General features: G+C 38.9%; 1 pseudogene; it reads right to left on the reverse strand.

The window, feature by feature from the left end:
• Nucleotides 1-4,206, reverse strand: part of LOC143384887 (cytochrome P450 3A4-like) — a 30,467-nt pseudogene extending 26,261 nt beyond the window's left edge.
• Nucleotides 4,207-14,638: the final 10,432 nt, after the last annotated feature.

Consider the following 14,638-nt stretch of genomic DNA (forward strand, 5'->3'; position numbering starts at 1 on the left):
GGTTGGTTTCAGCTCCCGGTCATGGCAGGCAGGCGATCTCCAGCCACCCAGTCCTGCAGGCAGCGGGCGGGTGATCGGTCGCCGGCGGGGGGGCGGACTCCAGCTGCCCAGTCGCACAGGCAGTGGGCCCGCCTGTCGCTAGCAGGTGGGCGATCTCTAGCCACCCAGTCGCGTGATCGGTAGCCGGAGGGCAGGCGTTCTCTAGCCGCCCAGTTACGCAGGCAGTGGGTGGACTGTTGCTGGCAGGCCTGCGTTTTTTAGCCGCCCAGTCGCGAGGGCCTGGCCTCTAGACCCCTGGCTTCTCCTGCTAGTCTTGGTTTCTCCTGCTAGACTAGATTTCCCCTAAGTGATGGCTCTCGGCAGTTCAAACCGTACTCTGGGCCTGCTGTTTTTTGGGTATGGAGGGTGGCTATTGGGAACCCCGGCACTCTATTGTTTTGATTTTCTCCGCTTGCCCCTCCCCCAGCGCTGGATAGATAGGTTTCATTTTGGCTGCCGATGGGAGGGGGAGTTGAAAGTCAGGTGTCTCTAGTTTTCCCCGAGTCTTTATGCAGGCTCGCTCTGATACTCCCTCCCCCAGAAAGCCTAGGAGAGATTTTATGCGAATTCCCTGATGTATGGGGGATGAGCTGAGTAACACAACTGTTTTATTGTTGCAATCTGTCTGAGAGTGGCGGTGGTCACTTCAGCTCTCCAAGATGGTGGCTGCTGATTTCCTTGGTGGAGTCTCCGCTATGGGAGACAGAACTGTACTGCTTCCTTCACTGTCTGGAATCCCGTACTCAGCCCGGGGGTCAGTGCACGCTCAGCTGGCAGGATTCCACAGAATCACAGCCACTTTTCTCCCTGCTTGCTAATTAATCGCTTCTCTGCTGTGCCCCGCTGTCTGTGGCCACAGGGCAGGCAGCGCGAATCAGTCAGCCCGGATCTCTGGTCCCTCAGTTAGCTATTGGGATCCAGGCACTCTAATGTTTTGATTTTTCCTTCTAGCCCCTCCCCCAGCGCTGGCTAAACAGGTTTTGTTTTGGTTGCTGAAGGGAGGGGGAGTTGAAGGTCAGGTGTCTCTAGTTTTCCCTGAGTCTTTATGCAGGCTCGCTCTGATACTCCCTCCCCCAGAAAGCCTAGGAGAGATTTTATGCGAATTCCCTGATGTATGGGGGATGAGCTGAGTAACACACCTGTTTTATTGTTGCAATCTGTCCGAGAGTGGCTGTGGTCACTTCAGCTCTCCAAGATGGTGGCTGCTGATTTCCTTGGTGGAATCTCCGCTGTGGGAGACAGAACTGTACTGCTTCCTTCACCATCTGGAATCCCGTACTCAGCCCGGGTGTCAGTGTACACTCAGCCGGCGGGATTCCAAAAACCCTGGGTGGAGAAACAGAGAATTTATATTGTTATTTTGAAAATATTGAATCCTGCTTCTAATTCAGGAACCAATGATTCCAATCCCTTGAAATCAGATTGAAATATGGTCCATCACTGTCAGTTAGAGAGAAGCTCTTATTCTAAGACATCCAAAGGCAAAGAAGAGAAAATAAATGGGATATTAATGTTGAGAGCCACAGTTTAGTCAGAATGACGCCTGGCATTTTGCTAGAGGGAATGGTTGAAAGGTGACCCTGCTCTGGGATTAGGGTGGCTCCAGGATTAGGGTGGATCCTGCTGGGATTAGGGTGGATCCTGCTGCCTCCAGCACTGGCTACTTTGGAGTACCCATTGAGAATTTGCTCCTGAAGCCTGGTGGAGGGAGTGTGTTCCCGGGAAGTGTGTGTAGAGTGCTGGTGAGAGTTCGGGAATAAAGAGTTACTGTTTGAACCTACAAGGCTTTGTGGCAACTCAATTAATTTGTGCCCAGCCAGACTGTGGCATATTAGAAAAGGGAATTTAGATTCCATCTTGAATTTTCTTGAAGTATTGTACATATTGAAGAAATTATCCTCTTTTTTTTAGACAAGGTATTGCCATGTTTTCTATAATGACATTGAATTTGTGATTCTCTTGCCTCAGCCTCCAGAGTGGTTGGGACTACAGGTGTGTGCCACAGTTTCACTAGTTGTCCTTGAGTATGAATATGAAGCAAGTCTAATTTTCTGTATCATTTTCTCATGTGCATGGACTGTTTCTGAAATCCTGCCAACTTTGAATCATTCCCTCCACCTGGATGTGAAAAAATCAAAGCTGAGAGAAAGTGAGTGAGTTTCCCAGGGACATTCTCAAGGACACTTCACTCATTTTTCCCCAGATCTTTTTCATTTCTCTCATGAATCTTCCTAGAATACTGGGGAAATTAGGAAGTTCAAGGCACCAGTCACCTCTAAGTTGACCATGTTGATGTGATTAGTTTAGCTGGCTATTTCACTACTGTGACCCTGACAAGAACCATGTAGAAAACTAAGATTTACTGGGCTCACAGTTTCAGAGGTCTCAGTTCATACACGGCTTCCTCTGTTGCTGTGGTCTGTGGTGAGGCAGAATAACGTGGCAGAAGAGTGTGACGGAATAAAGCAGCTCAGGACGTGGCACCAGGAAGCAGACAGAAACTCCACTAACCAGGGACAAAATGATGCCCTGAAGCCAGGCCCCCAGTGGCCCACCTCTTCCACCAACACCCTACCTGCCTCCAGTTGCCCCCAGTTAATCCTTACTGAGGAAATAGTGTACTGAGTAGATTAAGGCTTTCACAATCCAATCACTGTATTTCTGAACTTTCTTGCATTGCCTCACACATGAGCTTCTGAGAGACACCAACACCATAACAGTGATTCTCATGTATGTTGTGGAGTGAGAAAGAATGAGTGAGGATTGACAAAATGGAGTCACCTTCCAGTTTTCCATTTCAATGTGGAAAAGATGGAAAGATGCCACTCCTACCCATGGGAGTCAACAAATTAAGTACTTGCTCTAAGTTCATGCTTCTAACAATTAAAAAGAAATCTTCCTGTTGCTATGTTTCAGGGATGATGTTTTCAGGATGCACAGGGAGACCCCAATTTGTGGCTCTTACAGCCTGTCTAGTATACTGTTGATCTGGAAAGTGTGAATAGGAAAATAATGCCTTCTTGGCAGGAATAGCAGAATGGAATTCTCAAGGGGTCAGGGAGTCTATAATTCTCAGGGGGGTCTATAATTCTGCTCAGAAATATAGAATAAGAATATGATAAACAAGCCTCAGTGTTTGGAAAAGATAATCTGAGAAGAGTGTAGCCTTTTTTCTGGCCTCTGGTTTTGAGCTCATAAATTTATGTCAGTAGTCAGGTCCTGAGTCAGATATCTAAATGGGTTAATGACAAAGGCTTGATGAAAATTCACATTTCTTGTGGAACATGTTACATTCCATTCAGTTAACTTAAATTTTAATTTTTTAATCATGTGATTACTGCTCATTTTATATGTGATACTGCCTTTGTTAAAAAACAATACACATCTTGTGTTTAACTATGTGAAATCCATAGACAAGGGCTACCTCATCTCATTCATACATATTCATTGCTAAGACTCACTGCTAGGGTGCTATCTTTGGATGATAAGAAGAAATGCAGAATGCTGTCGTTTCATCTGTTAAATCCTCCAAATATGTCACAGGAAGTAAAACTTGGGTGAAGCCATGGAAATAACCACAGGGTATTTACACGTTCAAATATTAAGCATGTGCAAATTGTCAACTTATGAATGCTTGGGGTACTTCAGAAACTGTAGTTTCATTTTTTATTTACAAAGGGACTCATGAGACCTTGCAAAGAATAGGAATGTTTGAAGGTGTTCACCATGCCCTCTTTCACAGACTTTTTGCTCAAATACTAAGCACAATATAATCTTCCTGGAAATGTGCACCCAGCAAGTTAAACACCTTTTTTATGACGAACTCAAAGTCTGAACAACATCATGAAGATCAAATGCAGATGTACCAGAGATCCAAGCTGTTCCACTGAGGCTCTTGAAGAGTTGACATCAGAGCTCCAGGGAAAACCTGGCCATGCTCCAGGATGGGCCTGAACATTGTTTCTCAAAGGATAAAAACTACTAAATTTCTCCTGAAGATGGACATTTTGACTGATGGCACTAAACTGGCATTAGTATTCAGGAGAAAAAATAGAGGAAGCTCAAGCACACTCACCTTGCGGTAGTACAGAAGAGTTCCAAATAAAGGCAGAGGTGTTGGCCCAGGTATTCCCAGCTTCTTAAATAGCCCATGAGAATAGGTTCCATAGCTATAAAGTGAAATAGAAAGCCAGGTCATCCTGATTGTCATTCTATAGATAAGGGCCTCACCAGTCTCTGACTCAGAAACTGGACCAGGCAGTGAGATAGGTAACATGTAGGTGATACATAACAACAAAAACTCCAATGGCACATTCTGTTTTCCAACACCACTTAGAGATAACTTCCTGCCACGAGAGGCACAATGATTAGGTAAAAGAACTTGAGTCTTCATGGGCCCAATTATTGGGTTTGTTCTTAATAAACATTCCCAGCCTTGAATGCGCCTGAGAAGTTCAGGCTGGCATTCTGCCAGGGCATCGCAGTTGCTATGTGTATTTGGTATGTTAACCTTTCCTTAACGTAGAGATTCCTAGTAAAAAAGGGCCAATGCTTTGACATGACTTTCATAATGAGATTTTGGGTAACCAAATCCATTCAAGCACAGAGTGTTCACTGAGAACCTATGGTAACATTGTTTCTTGCAATTTGGACATAAACCTTTCATACTTTTCCTTCTTTCTATGCCATGTCTCTGGTTCAGCATTCAGCCCTTCTTTAAATTTGACTTCACATGGATATTTGGAAGCAGTCATAGTATTCTTATTTCTGTTGAATGACAAATGTGACATTTAAGAAAACTGGGACTTCCATTGGCTTCATACCAATGTGAGCCATGTTGAGTGTCACCCAAATCCATTGTCAGACAATCTAAGTGACTTGAGCAAGTTCCCTTATACTCTGAGTGCTACTGTGAGGAATAAATGACTGAGGAATCATCTCCAGGCCATTCCTCCTCTCATTGAGTCTGATCCTCCAACTGGTGATGCTCAGATGGCAGCACAGAGTCAGGCACGCTCATGTTTACCAAGCAGTCAATCACAAAACAGTTTTGTTTATTGCCTCTACGCATCAACTCTCCTTGTATGAAAACCCACAAAGGCTGGTGCTTCCTTGGGTTGGCCAACCTGCAACACAGATGTGTCATGTTCACAGCCCCATGCCTGGGGGTTCTGGATCCTAAAATTTTCACTCCCATCAGCATTGATAATAGATGGAAGACTAGGTAAAGGAAAAATGGTCAACAAGAGATTCCTGGCAGCTACTTCAATTATGAAACAACCAGTTTTGCAAAGATTGCCCCATAGTAGCACAGAGGAGAAAAGAGTGGCATGTTTAAATAGCTCAACATACCCAGGAATTCCTTTTAGCTACATGGAAGGTGACCTTCCAAATTTCAGTGACAGTCCTGGTGACAGAGCAGACAACATGCAACATAAAATAAGAACCCATAATGTGTTCCAGACAGTTGAATAAGAACTTGCTGCTTCTTTGGAGGGGAATGTTTAAGGCAGTATAGTTTTTACATACTCTGTACAAATCCTGTCATTACATACATTAAAATTAAACTACATTGATTCACTAGAAAATGTCTACAGAGAGAAGATTATGTTGCCACAACACCCTGAATTAGTACCTTTTCTTTCAGAGAATCAAAGCCAGATCTATATTTTCATTTTTCATGCTATTTTGATTCCTTACTTTAAGAGTGAAATTGAGACAAACATCAGATGTGACCTGTGTGGAATCTCTCCTACCCACAATCAAAATAACCTTTTTCCCTCTGCTTCATGTCAGGATCCCATTAGTAAAAGCATTTTCCCTACTAGATGATATTCATTCATGTGTTCATGTTGGAGTGTAAAGGAAAAAAAGTAAAGCCAAATTGGCTTTGTGATGTTGTTCAGGCTGCTAGAAGATTTCATATTGAGGGGAAATAAGTCTCTTTACTGATGCTAATATCTCAGAGAGAGGAAAAATAATACAAAAGGAAAGAATAAAACTTCTTAAAATTTATGTCAGGTATTCTCTGCTCTATACACTTATCATTTAGAAGGAAACAGTTCTGTGAATTTCAGGGTGAAATAATTGAGTTTTACAAGGGAGGGAAGTGCCAGGATAAAAAAGAGGGAATTGTGCAGTCTACCTTCCAGGGAGTCTGAGGGGAAATTGGTGTGTTGTATAGATGGTGCTGGGGGCAAGAGGGGGCAGGAGTCACCACATGCACAGGGGATAGTCCTCTTTAAAAAATCAAACGGTAATCCTAGCAATGCAGGAAACTATGAACCATATTAAAAACTGAAACAAGAATATTAAAAATAGACTAGATCAAGTAGAAGTCAGAACATCAGATAATGAAGACAAAGTTTATCAACTTGAAAAGAATATAGTCAACACAGAAAAGATGCTTAAATCTCACAAGCAATCTATTGAAGAGATATGGGATGTCATAAAAAAAGCAAATTTGGGAGTCATCGGGATAGAACAAGGCATAGAGATTCAAACCAAAGGAATGAACAACCTATTAAATGAATTAATTCTAGAAAACTTCCCAGAGATGAAAGATGGAATGGATTGCCAAATCCTGGAAGCCTACAGGACCCCAAACTTTCAAAATCATAATAGACCAAGTCCAAGACATATAATTATGAAGATAGCGAACATACAGAACAAGGAGAGAATATTAAAAGCTACGAGAGAAAGGAGGCAGATTACATTCAGGGGTAAACCAATTAGGTTAGCGACTGATTTTTTATCACAGACTTTGAAAGCAAGAAGATCCTGGAACAATGTATTTCAAACGCTGAAAAATAATGGATTCCAACCAAGAATACTGTATCCAGCAAAATTTAGCTTCAGATTTGACAATGAAATAAAAATCTTTCATGATAAACAAAAGCTAAGAGAATTTGCAGCCAGAAAACCAGCACTGCAAGGCATTTTGAGCAAAATACTACAAGAAGAGGAATGGAAAAATAGTGCCCAAAACTGACAGCGGGAGGTGTCTCGGTAAAGGGGGAGGAAAATAAACAAAATGTGAAAACTAGCCAAACTAAAATAAATAAATAAATAAACATGACTGGAAGTACAAATAAACATGACTGGAAGTTCAATAGTAACCTTAAATGTTAATGGCCTAAATTCATCAATCAAGAGACATAGACTAGTAACCTGGATCAAAAAAAACAAATCCAACAATATTCTGCCTTCAGGAGACTCATATGATAGGAAAAGTCATACACAGGCTGACGGTAAAAGGTTGGGAAAAATCATACCACTCACATGGCCCTTGGAAGCAAGCAGGAGAGGACATACTCATATCGAATAAAATCAACTTCATACCTAAGATAATCAAAAGGGATAAAGAAGGACACTATATACTGTTAAAAGGAACCATCCATCAATAAGACATAACAATTATCCTTCCTTCCCTGTCTGAAATCCCAAACTCAGCTCGGGGCTAAGTGAGGGCACAGCCGGCAGGATTCCACAGAATTGGTAGCAACGTTTCTCTCTGCTTGCTGGTCACTTCTTGCCGGCGCCCGCCGTCTATAGCCGCGGGGCAGGCCGTGTGGATCAGTCAGCCTGGATCTCTGGTGGCACAGTTGGCTCATGTTTGAGACTCAATTACCAGACCTTGGTGCTGGAAATCCTTCCTCTAGGTTTCGGTGCACCCCACTTTTGCTGTAAATTCCTAACAAGATAGTTTTTTGTCGTTCTAACTCGTTATTCATCTGCACAGTGACGTGGTACATGGGGTGTGATGCACTCTATTCGTGGCCATCTTGGAGTCCTACAAACCTTAATTTCTCTAAGATTACTTGTTCTAGAGAATTAAAACTTAATAAACACAATGTAATTAATATTTTTAGAAGTTTTTATCAACTTAACATATAAATATATCAGTACATTATTATTTGTCTTTAGGGAACAACCTTGAATAGTTTTAACTATTTGTGTTACATACATAAACAACTTAGTTACATATAAACTTTTTAATATTTGTCCTTTATTTATAGACCTTTATATTACTTAATTAGACCCTTTGGTTTACTTAAATGTATTATAATTATTCTTTACCACAAAGACTTTTTAAATATATTTTTATATTTAGAACTTTTTAATAATTTTTGACCCCATTGATACTTTTTTGTTTGTAACTTGAAATAACCCATATAAATTTTTGAATTTAGATAAATTAATTTCTTTTAATAAGATGAAATATTTGTTACTTACAGTACTTTAATTGAAATATGGTTGAAACATCTTGACTCTTTGTATGTAGAATTATACCTTTTGGGACTTTGTAATTTATAGTAACCTTGTTTTTATTGTTATAGTTAAAGCTTTGTCCCAGGGTTTTCATAATCTGACTTCCAGACCTCTCGTGTATAATCAAATCAAGCCTTTATTGAAGCACACCGGTGGCAGCTGACCAGAAAATAAAGCTGTTCCCCTGATCAGCCCCGAACAATTGCAAGGGCACTCCTTATAAGCCTGAAAACTGCAAAAGGGATGTTCAGGAGGTCTAGTCAATGCAAGCAAGTCAGGTTACAGAAGTGGGACAGTGCAGTCAAGCGGAAGAAAGCCTAACCAATCACAGTTAGCCTAGTCACCCCAGTTACAGAAACAGAGCCCTGTTACCCTAGTTACAGAAACAATACCCCATTATGTAGTTTTGTGTTCTTAAAAGTTTCTTTAGCAAAAGGAAAAGAACATCTTGCCCCAGTCATGACTCTTCTACTTGGCATGGTTGTTTTACAGGATGAAGTCATAAAACAAAATGGAGTCACATTTATTCCTACTATCACATTCCCCACTGGTTTTAGTAGGTTTGATGTCAATCTTGTCCAACCTTTTGAGTCTAAGAGACTATTCTGGGCTCGCAAGACCATAAGTCTGATCTCACCTACATTTTTGTGTATATGGATTAGGAGAGTTTTTAAGATGCAGGGTCCTACAGTAATACCAATCAGGAGAAGGGCTAGGGGCCCAACCATGGCTGAAATGATGGTGGACAAGGGGACCATGAGAACAGGTTTTGGAACCAATTGTCTGAAGTTTAAATTTATATCTATTTGACTGCTGAGGGACTTAAAATCTTTAGAGCCTGTGATAAGAGTTGTAGTTCCCAAAGCAGTAGATCCAGCTATTCCCAAACCAGTTAGGAGGGGGATTAAAATGGGTGCAGCCAGTCTATGCTGATAAATCAGTGGGCCCTGGCCTTTTAATAAGTCCAGGAATTTTTTCCTTTTACTCCATTAAAATAGTAGGTTACATAGTTCAGAGTTATTGACAGTTTGGAGATTTAGTCAAAGAGTTCAAAGTGGGACCTGGGAAGCACAATTTTTGGTGAACAGGGAGTTGTTCCACTTATAAGTTGGGTTGTGGAAGTAAGTATCTCTTTCTGGGAGATCACCCAGTGTAATCTTGGGAGTAGTTTTCCAGGTACATCTTTCTGAGCTAGACATATTGGTGAACATCTGTATTGACTATAATTTTTTATCTAATATTAGGGACCTGCAACTGCTGTAAGGGAAAAGGGTGATTACCATTTTTGCTACTTCCAGCTGAAAGGGGGCGATGTGCAATGAGTGGGCAAGCAGTTTGGAGTCCCATTTTAGAAACTGAGTGGGTCAAGGAGTCCATGGTAAAAATCTGGCTCAGGAAGAACAGGATGTAAATTCAACTGGGGTGGGCACTTCTATGAGAGAAACAAAAAGACATGAGTGCTGAAATAAGATTAATATGAAATAGCAGTTTTAGCATCTGAAACCTGTCCATGAAATATCATGAAAACGTCAGAAATTAATAATTGTTTATCAGGAGGCAGAAGACCTGAAAATGTCCCCATAGCAAGGCCTAACAAAGCCTAATAAGTCACTTTTTGTTTGGAACATAAATGTTTAACATTGTCAGAATTATCAGGAATGTAGACACGACATTTAGTTAAATTAGTTAATGTTATCTGATTTTTGTAAAAACCTTTTTGGCATGACCTCTCTTTTCAGTAAAGATCCTTTTGTCACTTAGGGCTAGATAATTATATTAATAACATTGATTACATCTACCTGTGTAGGAGGTTAGGAAGATCTGCAGGCCTTAAACTGACTAAAAACTTCTGGCAATGTTTATTGGTAGTTATCAGACATTTTTGCTTAAGAATTTCCCTTCTGTTGTCTCCAGTCTTACTCATTTTGAGGGGTGCTAAACACTAGTGTACATTTTAAGTTACATGAAAATAACTGTTTTTTTTAAAGTGTACAGGAAAGGCTGTGTTTTAATTTAACTGTTTTTGCTAGGTGTTTAAGACCAAGCTGGTCAAACTGACCTTGTTCCTATCTATTGGTAAGAGTCAGCTGAGTTTCATTTTAGGACATTTTTGGGGAACTTGTGAGCAGCATTTTAGCTCTGTTAGTGTCATGTGCAATAGGATGGGTCAAGGTCTTGCTGACTATATGACTTCCCTTGGAAGCATCAGTCCTGTATCCTTTTTTCAATGACCCTCCATTTTTGCAGCATGGACACTCATTGGCTTTTTGTTCTCCAGTGGTCTCATTCATCTCCCTTATCTGGAGGTTATCTGGCCTGGAGTTGCAAAGTTTCCCCCCCTGTCCTGGGTTCAGGCTGACTTAGAGGGCAAGAGCCAAATATTGGTTTCTTTGGCCCCTTTATTTTAACCTTAATATTTAAATTTGGCCTTAAATATCCAGCAAGTCAGTTTTACAAGTTTTAAAGTAAGAATGCTGGGGTTTTAACTTTAATCTTTATAACTTTACAGTTAATTTTTACGTAACACAGTATCCTTATTTATTAATTTATGTAATGCTGAAGATCTGCCTTAAGGCAGAAGATGACAACTTAGCATCTACTGTATGATCCAATCACTGTACACCAACAAGGCAGCTTGGAGACCCAGAGACCACATTAAATTTTGGCTATAAAATTTTTTTCTTGCCAGGTCCTCCTCTCTTGTTCTCTCCTTTTTTTCTTTTTGTGTTAATCAGACATTGTCACAGTAAAGGTCTCTTGGTTTTTCTGAGTGTAGTGGTCACATTTTTTTAGCTATAATGAAAATACAAAGTGAAGTTAACAATAGTACAAACATATTTAGCTTGTATATAATTTTGAACCTTGGCTGAGTTATACATTATATTATTTACTTGAGATCACAGTAATCTTTGTAATAAAATTAATCTTTGAATATAACTTTAAATTAACTGAAATCTAGCCTACTTTGAAGTTATTCTGACATGTTGTAAGGTGGGAGATAGAGCCTTATCTCAGGTAAGGCAGGACTCTTCACAATCTTAGGTAAAGTGTTTTAGTTCTAAAGTTGATCTTTGTCTCTCTTTTTATAAAGTTTACATATATTGTTTCCTGACTCTGTATGAATGTTAGCTAGCACAATATGACATATATCTGAAATATTAATTAAGGAAAGGCTGAGAGCCCTTAACATTTTTTTCCATGTGGAAAAGTGGCAAAATGTTTTATAATATTAATCTTTAAAAAATTAGGCTCTCAATCCTTTTTAAAATACCTTTAAATTTTTATATCCCAATGTAAAAGATAACAAAAGGTTTGGATACAAAACATCAAATAATATAAATAAATCCCCAATAAAATTTATTATCTTTATAAGTTTAAATAACCATTACAGACAACTTTAGTTTGGAGAATACCACCTTGATAAAATGTTTCTTTAAACCTTTTATCTTAAAGACTTGTATACCTGAAAGATATGAACGCATTTAATTTGTAAAGAAGAGTAGTGTACCACACTTTTATTATTGTTTTTATATTAACCAAGATTAGCTTTTAAAGGGAAATTTAAACTCTGTAATGTAGGACAATACTTTAAAATAAGAGTTGCTGTTTAGCCACAGATGTACAAACCTTAATTTCTCCAAGATTACTTGTTCTAGGGGATAAAACTTAACAGACATGTCTGTTAATATTTTTAGAAGTCTTTGTCATTTTAAAATATAAATATATCAGTACATTATTATTTATCCTTAGGGAAAAATCTTGAATAGTTTTAACTATTTGTGTTACATTTTTAACCAATTTAGTTACATATAAACCTTTTAATATTTGTCTTTCATTTATAGATATTTATATTACTTAATTAGACCCTTTTGTTGTTTACTTAGCTGTATTATAATTATACTTTAACCACATAAAGACTTTTTACCTGGAAATGTTTTTCATTAAATACATTTTTATATTTAGAACTTTTTAATAATTTTAATCCATTGATCCCTTTTATTGTTTGTACCTTGTAATAACCTTTATAAATTTTTGAATTTAGATAAATTAATCCATTTTAATAAGATGAAATATTTGTTATTTAGAGTATTTTAATTGAAATACAGTTGAAAACTCTTGACTCTTTGTTTGTAGAATTATACCTGTTGGGACTTTGTAATTTATAGTAACCTTGTTTTTATAATAACACAAAATAATTTCAAATTTCTTTTTTATTTTACCAATTTATGAAAACACCAACATTGCTTAAATATTTTACCTTATGGAATTTAAGGAGTTAAGAGTACTTGATATTATATTTAACAGTTAGCATTGTAACTTTTTACCAATTAGATGTCTCTAACAAACACATCCATGATTAATTTTATATACTTTAGATGAAATTTACATTTCTTTTTTTTAAAAACAAGGTATCAGACAAGTGCATTGAATAGTATTAGTAATTTATTTTCGTTTTTTTTTCTGTTGAATAAAAATCCTAGAGACAACGGATATCAGACACTTTATAGACATTAACATTTTAACAGCTGTTTAACCATCTAGAAACAAAACTGTGCATTAGTAACTTTAAAGACATTTGTACTTTTATTTTTTTCCCAATTTAAATTGAACCTTTTAAATTATATCAATTAAAAGTATTTGGATCCATTTTTAAAAAATTTTAATGTATGAGCTCATATGTCAATTTTTTGTACCAAGTATATGTAGACATGGCAATACATGTAGACAGACAGTACACCCGTGCACCCACACAAAGCAAACAGACAAACAAAAACTTTGTAGCTTATTTTTAAAAAACCTATTAGATTGAGAGTTAACTCTTGTAAATTGGCCTTAGCATAAAGCAGAGTTTAATCAGAAAAACATATTAACCTAAGCATATTAGATCAAAATTATGAATTTAACATATACAGAATTTTAAATTTTTCTAACCTTTTTCCTGAGGTGGTCCTGTTCATGAAAACTGAAAAGAGTTGAGGGAACATAGACCAATGAAGGGGGCTTATTATTATTTTTTTCTGGAGGAACTTCCCAAAGATGCAGCTTCATTGGTCTTCTTGGGAGAGTCCCCCAGGTTGGGGTCTCATTTTAAACTGTTTTTTTCTGGTTTCTTGGATAGTGGCCACCAACTTTTAGCCTGACATTGAAAAATCTTTAGACCATTTTTTAATAGTTGGGAGTTATTCATGCTTGCAAATACTGAGAGACAAAAGCCAAATTTCTAGATAAAATTATGCTTTTTATTACACAATTTAGGAATAATAGTTTTATAAAACACTTCAGTTTTAATCTGTCCTCTATAGGAACTGACATGATTTACCCAGTTGGCCCCCTGGTCTAGTTCCTAAATGAAGACAATCTCTAGAATGCCTTTTTTTTTTTTTTTTTACCTTTAGCTTTTACTTTTGACAATTCTTTTAGTCCTGTTGGCAGTACTTTACATTTTAATACAAGCTGTAGTGAGCACAGATAAAACCATTTTAACCATTTTATTCCCATTAGAATCAAACTGAGGTAGAAATGAACACAGAACACAAAGGGAGCAAACAAAAACCAACCAAAAGACAAAGTCCTGAAAATTGTTAAGAAAACAAGTTAAAGGGGTCCAGGTAGAGAACTCTGTAGTGCTTCCTTGTCTCTGATGTCGGTGGAGCGAAGGAGTCCTGATGAAAGAAGAGTGGTTATGAGAACAAGAAAAGGGCCCATGCACAACACTCAGATAGACAATCAGGACAAGCTGCAGGCGGACAGACACGGGACAAATGACAAACAGCAAGAAGACGCTGGAGAAATGACAAACTGCCAAACAGACACAGGACAAGCAACAATAGCTGAGGTCACACAGGGAGACCTCTAATGGGGCAGACACCCCGAAAACAGAACAAATGGCTGGCGAACTGACAATGGACAAATGACCAACAGCAGAAGACACTGGAGAAATGACAAACAGCAGAACAGACACAGGACAAGCAACAATCGCTGAGGTCACACAGGGAGACCTCTAATGGGGCAGAGATGACGTCTCGTCCTGCCCCCAGACAGATGAGGCCTCCCAGGGAGGCCTCCAGTGGGCCCCAGATACAGACAGATGAGGTCACACAGGTAGACCTCCAGGGAGATATTGACAACATCTCGTCCTGTCCCGGGGAAGGAATAAGTGACTGCTTCCAATCTGACCTTTTCCCCCAGAGAAGAGTCACTCACCAGAACTGACAGCCAGCAGGAGGCATTTCAGAGCATCCTAGGACGGATTGGAGTGAGGCTGTGGAGTGTCTCTCAGGAGCTTCCCTCTACTCCGCTGCTGAGGTCCAAAGGTCTGTCATTGGAG

The sequence above is a fragment of the Callospermophilus lateralis genome, chromosome 19, assembly GCF_048772815.1.
Source record: "Callospermophilus lateralis isolate mCalLat2 chromosome 19, mCalLat2.hap1, whole genome shotgun sequence".
NCBI classification, from domain to species: domain Eukaryota; kingdom Metazoa; phylum Chordata; class Mammalia; order Rodentia; family Sciuridae; genus Callospermophilus; species Callospermophilus lateralis.